At 40.4% G+C, this 6,893-nt stretch overlaps 1 long non-coding RNA gene across 1 annotated transcript in view; it reads right to left on the reverse strand.

The window, feature by feature from the left end:
* The window catches only part of LOC125484038, a 14,389-nt gene extending 7,716 nt beyond the window's left edge, over nt 1-6,673 (reverse strand). The window contains exon 1 of the long non-coding RNA XR_007262910.1: nt 6,511-6,673. This is a non-coding gene — a long non-coding RNA (uncharacterized LOC125484038). The remainder of the gene's footprint in view (nt 1-6,510) is intronic.
* Between the last annotated feature and the right edge of the window lie 220 nt (nt 6,674-6,893).

Here is a 6,893-nt window from a genome sequence, read left to right on the forward strand (position 1 = left end):
TCTTCCTTATGTTTAAATCTTTAGCAGGTTTCTGAGGCACCTCCATCATTAAGTGCCCTTCTATACTCTTGCTGCTTCATGGGACTCCGTTCTCCCAGAGGTGCTGTCATCTATCAAGTGACGCTAACACCCTTCAGCTTCCTGACTTAGGAACCCAACCATTGACCTTGATTGCACAGCAAATGTGAGGTGATTTCTGAACTGGCCTGCATGTGGTGGCAACCCAGAAAGGGTCTCAATGACTGCAAATGTTCAAAAATCAGAAGATTCTGCCAATAATGTGGTTTAAGCTAAAGGCAGTAGAGATCATAAAGTTTCTGAGAAAGGAGGTTGATAGACCATTTAGGAGTGCCTCAGATTCATGAAATATGAGGTGCCAAAGTCACAGGTGAGTGCTGTCAGCAAAAAGCCTTAGGGAGGAGCAGAAATGGTTGTTGGTTTAGAAGTGGGACTTTGTGATTGATTGGATAATAGATGAGGGCTTAGCTTGGCGCCATAAAGGGCACAGAAGGGAGTTCCTATCAGCTTCAACCTCAGACATAGGCCTGGGAGGGGATTAAATCAGAAGTGAATGTTAGGAGCTGATGGTTAACTCAAGATAATGACTTTATCCTTTGCAGTGTTAAGTGAAGAAGATTGCATCACATCCAGAAGTGGACGTTGGACTAACAGGCTGATAACAGAGACAGGAGAGAGTTCATGGGAAGTGAAGAAGGAGTTGGATGCCTCTAGTGGGAATGAAATCCTATCTTCAATTGACCTTGTTGGGGGGGCAGAATAATCAAGGAAGAAGAGGAGTAGACTGTGATATATCCTTGGGGCACTGCATAATTAACAGTATGGGGTTAGGCCTGTAATTTTAAAAAAACTGTATTAGTAATCTGATGTTCAACACTTATCATAGTATGAACTTGGAGGTACCAGTTATTTGGTTTGGACATAAGTGAAAAAAAGGACATACCAGATTTAGAAAAAGCATATTCATGACCTAATGCAAAAGTCTTGATAGTTGAAGTTAGCTCATAAATTCTGTGGAATTTTGTACAAACAAATTCAGATATTCACATGTCTAGAATGAGAATGAATAGCAGCACCATTTCCTGTTCATGCCAAATTTATTTCTTCATTTTATGTTATCTCTAACTGAACCAAATGTGCAAGTATACATTTGTACAGCAGTCCATGTACAGGATTAGGGATTTTGTTTTCATTAGGAATACCAGGATATGCACTGTTACTTTATGACTTAAAGCTTCACTGAGTGCTTTTGACCCACACAAAGTTTTTTTTAGTGTTTGGCTACACATATAATGACTTGAAATTTAAATACAATAGATCTGTCTCTACTCTACCATCATCTGAATCTCTTGAGACTTTAAAACAATTCCTCAAAATACTTGCAGATTCAATTATAAAACAACAAGACTAATAATTGTAGGTATTAAAAATAAGACCAAAAAGGAGAGTTGGCTCTGGTTTGACTGAAGTGTTCGTCGAAAGAGCCAATTATTTAAAGTACATGTTCCACTCTTTCTACATGTTCCAATTTTCTTTCAACAATTCACATTTTGATTGTATGAATTAAGCAATGTTAGTCCAAGTAATTTCAAAATATGAATCATCTGAATTAATCCAGGTTGGCTTGATGGACGTTTTGCTCAGAATTAGTTCCACTTACATCAGGTTTTCCCCATGTGGCGAGAATAATTTAAAGAAAACAATTCAAGCAGTTCAAATCCATGAATAATACGAAACTGGTCATGAGAGCGAAGTAAGAAATTCATAGGTGCCTACAAAAAAATTTAGCTAAATTTGTAAATGGGAACAACAATAACATAATTTGTTGCGGATATGTGCAATTGGGATGTTATAAGCCTTACACAGGTGGAGGAAAGACAGTTGCAGTTAGTGGAATGGAAATCAATAAAATCTGGAATTATAAGTCTACTGATGAGTAGAACTAGAATTAGGTTTATTGCCACATGTATTCATATAAGTGCAGTGGAAAGTTTACAAAGTCACCACTTGTGGCGCCATCATAGGTACAAAGGTACCTAGGTACAGTATCTTAGGAATAAATTAGAAAAGTAAAGAAATAAAAAGTTCAGCATTATAATCCTTTGTGCCACCTTAGGTACAAAGGTACCCAGGTACAAAATCTTAGTAATAAATTAGAAAAACGGAGAATTAAAATGTTCAGCATTACAGTCCATCAAGCAAACCGCATCGGACCTCACCTCCAGACCATGGTGGGACCTCACCTCTGCCACCCATTGAATCGCCAATGTGAGCCTACCGCAGCCCTGCTCTGGGTACCAATCTTCATCACAGCGGACAATCCGTTAGGTTCCTGAGTTTGGTCTCCGGGCCTACCGAAGCCAGGAGCTCTTGATCCTGCCACCACTGCCGCCGTTGACCCTCCAACACTGCTCTGGCTTCCCCATGATGTCACAGGATGAGAAAAAAGAAAAGAGAAAGAAAAAGGTGGGAAAGGAGAGATAGAGATAGAGCGAGAGAGAGAAACATGTGGCCTGTTCAGGAGCCCTAACACTCCCTACCATGCTAGCGCCGCCATCTTGAATTAATTATCTATGAAATCGTTATCGCTTTTTGTTAAAGCCCAGTTGGTTTATCAATGTCTATTTAGGGAAGGAAAACTGCCATGTTTACTTGGTCTGGCCTACATATGACACCAGACCTAAAGCAATGCCTAAATGCTTAACTGCCTTCTAAAATGGCCTACCAAGTTATTCAATTATATTAATTGCTAAATGCCTCAAAAAAGGAAGCAACCGGGATAAGTCACCTACCATTGATATAGGCACCAGAAACAACAACACCAAATGCATTCCTGTTGACCCTGCAAAGTAGTCCATTCCAACACCTTGGGACTTGTGCTAAAATTGAGAGAGCTATCTCACAGTTTAGTCAAGCAGTATCTTCACATAGTCATACTCATAAAATCATTAAGGAATCGCAGGAAATTACACACACTGCTCCAACACCATAACCATTTCACATTTGCCCTGGGGGTTCTTAATATTTACTCTAGAACCCATGAAATCTCATTACATCAGGTCAAATATGGGCAAAGAAACCTCCTTACCATGTCATGTCCTCCCACGGCTGATGAATCAGTGCTCCTGCATGTTGAATGTCACTTGGAGGAGGCACTGAGGGTCGCAAAAGTGCAGAATGTACTCTGGGTGGGATACTTCAATGTTTATCACCAAGACCGACTCAGCAGGACCACTACTGATCGAATTGGTAGTCATAGCAGCTAAGTTGGGTCTATAGCAGTTGATGAGGGAATCACAAAGAAGGATAAACATACTTGACCTTATCCTCACCAATATGCCTGATGTAGAAGCATCTTGGCCTGATATTATCAATAGGAGTCATTACCACACAGTCCTTGTGAAGACAAACACCCCACTCAACGAATTAGAACTAAGCTCTGCAGTCCTGCCACATCCAGTTGTGAATGGTGGCAGACAATTAAACAACTCATTGGAACAGGAGGCTCCACAAATATCCCCATCCTCAGTGATAGAGTGTCCAGCATATCAGTTCAAAAGATAAGACTGAAGCATTTGCAACAATCTTGAGGCAGAGGTGCATAGAAGCACAGATGCCAGTCTTTGGCCAATTCAATTCACACCACATAAGATCAAGAAATGGCTGGGGGCGCTGGATATTGCATATATGCTGCAGACACACTGTGCTCGTAGACAAGCTGTTCCAGTACATCTATAACTCTGGCATGAATGATTATTTAGAAAATTGTTCAAGCATGTCCTGTACACAAAAAGCAGGCCAAATCCAACCCAGCCAATTATCAACCCATCATTGATCATCAGTTGAGTGTTGGCAGGTGTCATCCACAGAGCTGTCAAGCAGCATTTGCTTCGGGATAACCTGCCCCCTGACGCTCAGTTTGGGTTCTGCCAGGGTCAGTCAGCTCCTGACCTCACTACAGCCATGATTTAAATATGAACAAAGGAGCTGAATTCCAAAGGTAAGGGGAAAATGACTGCCTTGACATGAAAGCTATACTTTACTGATTAGACATCAAGGAACCTTAACAAAATGAGTCAATAGGAATCGGAGTGATAATTCTCCACTGGTTGGAATCATATCTAGCACAAAGCAAGATGGTTCTGGTTGTTGAAAGTTAGTTATCTCAGCTCCAAGACACCTCTACAGGAGTTCCTTAGGGTAATGTCCTCAGCTCAATCATCTCCAACTGCTTCATCAATCACCTCCCTCCATCATAAGGTGGAAGTAAGGATTTTCATTGTACAATGTTCAACACCACTTGTGATCCCTCAAGTTACTGAAGCAGTCCATGTCCAAATGCAGGAAGACCCGAACAATATTCAAGCTTGGGTTGACAAGCCCAAGTTATGTTACTTGGCAAGTAACATTCACATCACATTGCCAGGCAATGACCAACACCAACAAGAGGGAATGTAACGATTACCCCTTGGCATTCAGTGGGATTGCCAACACTCAAACACCTGCTATTGACCAGAAACTGAACTAAACTAGAGTTTTCATCACAGTGAACCTCCCCTGCAACCCCTTCACATTCTTACAATTGTGTTCTGACCAGAAATGCACACAGTATTCCATCTGTGGCCTAACTAATGTTTTATAAACTTAGAACAAAACTTTCTTGCTTCTATATTCTACACCATGGCTAGTGAAGGCAAGCGCTCGATATGCCTTCTTCACCATCCTGTCTACCTGTTCCAACTCCTTCAGGGATCTATGGACTTGTACACCAAAGGTCCCTTTGTTCCTCCATACCTCCATAGGGACCTACCGTTCATTGTTTATATCCTTGCCTTTTAGGCCTCCCAAAATGCATCGCATCGCACGCATCAGGATTATATTCCATCTGCCAATCCTCTACCTAATTTACCAGTTGATCAATAGCAGACTGAGGCCTGAGACCATCCTCCTCCCTACCAATAATACCCTCAATTTTCATGTCATCTGCAAACTTACCAGTTATATAGACTTTATTATAAAAATGTGACTATTGGATATTCAGGAAACAATTGTCTGATTTATGAAGGGGAAATCATGTTTGACAGACCTGAAGAGATTTTCAAGGATGTTGCTTGCAGAGTTGGTAAGCAGGACCAGTGAATGTAGTGTATTAGGATTCTCAGAAGGCTTTTGATAAAGTCCCACACAGGTTAGAAAACAAAATTAAAGCACGTGCAATTATGGATAATATATTAAAATGGACTGAGGATTTGTTAACAGACAGAAAGCGGAGTAGAAATACATGGGCCTGCTGGCTACCTGTGACCAGTAGGTCCCAGCAGTTCTCAATCTATATCAGTGATTTGGATCCGTGTTCCAACTGTAATATTTCCAAGCTTGCGAAAATATAAACCTGGGTGGGAATGTGAGTCCTGAGGAGGATACAAAGAGGCTTCATGGGGTTTTAGACAGACTGAATGGCCAAGAACAGCAGATGGAATATAATGTGGATGTGTTCAGTTATTGACTTTGATGGGAAGAACAAAACTGCAGAGTATTTCTTAAATGGGGAAGGATTGGGTGCCTAAATGTAGTTCTGTGTCCTTTTTCATAAATCATTGTAAGCTGGGATGTAGATGGCAATTCAGAAGGCAAAGTGGATTTCAAGTGGATATAAATACAAGAACAAAGATGTCTGGCTTCAGTTGAATAGACTGTTGAGATTGGACCTGCAGTATTGTGTGTTATTCTGGTCTTCTCACCCCTGGAATGATATACTTGCTATAATGGGGGTGCAGTGGAGGTTCACCAGCCTGGGTGACCATTTTATGGAACACTCAATTCATTTGATAAGAATGACCCTATTCTTCTAGTTATTTGTCATTTCAAAACATCATCTTGGTCCCACACTAATGTTTCTGTCCTACACCTGCTACAGGGTTCTAGCAAAGACCAAATTAAAAAAAAAGTTTAATTTTTTTACACTAAGCTGGAGGAACAGTACCTTATTTTCTCCATATGTACCTTGGCCTTCAGGACTCAACCTTGAGTTCCACAACTTCAGAACATAAATACTGTCCCCCATTTTGTTTATACCCCTTTCTCTAGTATATCATATCATGGGTTTGCTTTCAGCAGATCTGACCTCTCTTTTGTAATTGACACCTATCATTTACACCTATCCTTCAATTACTTATCTATCTATCAGTGGCACTCAATTAACCTTTTACTCCGGGCATCCCCATTACTGTTCCACTTAGTCCTCCTCCCCTCGTGTCAACAGCATAAAAAGCAACACTTTCCAGCCCCCTTCAGCTATGAAGAAGAATCTTTGATTTTGAAACATTAATTGTCTCTCTCTTCACAGATGCTGCCAGACCTGTTGAGTTTCTCCAGCACTTGTTGATTTGTTTTTATTTCAGTATTTTCTTTTTGTTTGGTAAAAACTGAGCTCTTTGCAAGATTCGCCAGGTTTTCATCTAGCAGTGCCACAAACTAGCTCAGGCAACTGACCTGCTTCTTTGGTGTAAGTTTTACGTAGACATCTGTTTTTAATTTTCCTCTTTTCTCCGCTTTACCAAAAGCCATTTTTTTGAAGACAGGAGCTAATGTCTCTTCCCATAGATTTTCAGACTCTACTCCTTAATTAGCTGCCGGAATGTTTGTGAAAGGTTGACCTGCCCTGTTTTGGAATAAATCAAAGTAATGTTTAGTATTCTGTGCATTGCTCAGACACAGGTTTTGGCACAACTTAGCACAATTCAAGCATTTCTAAATAAACTTAAAAGGACGTCATAAAATCAATGTCGAATTTCCAAATAAAAATAGAAAATGCTGGGAAATGATAGATGTGCTATCAGAATCTGAAGAGAAATATGAGTTAATACTTTGAGTGG

Source organism: Rhincodon typus, chromosome 9 (genome assembly GCF_021869965.1).
Source record: "Rhincodon typus isolate 14 chromosome 9, sRhiTyp1.1, whole genome shotgun sequence".
NCBI classification, from domain to species: Eukaryota; Metazoa; Chordata; class Chondrichthyes; order Orectolobiformes; family Rhincodontidae; genus Rhincodon; species Rhincodon typus.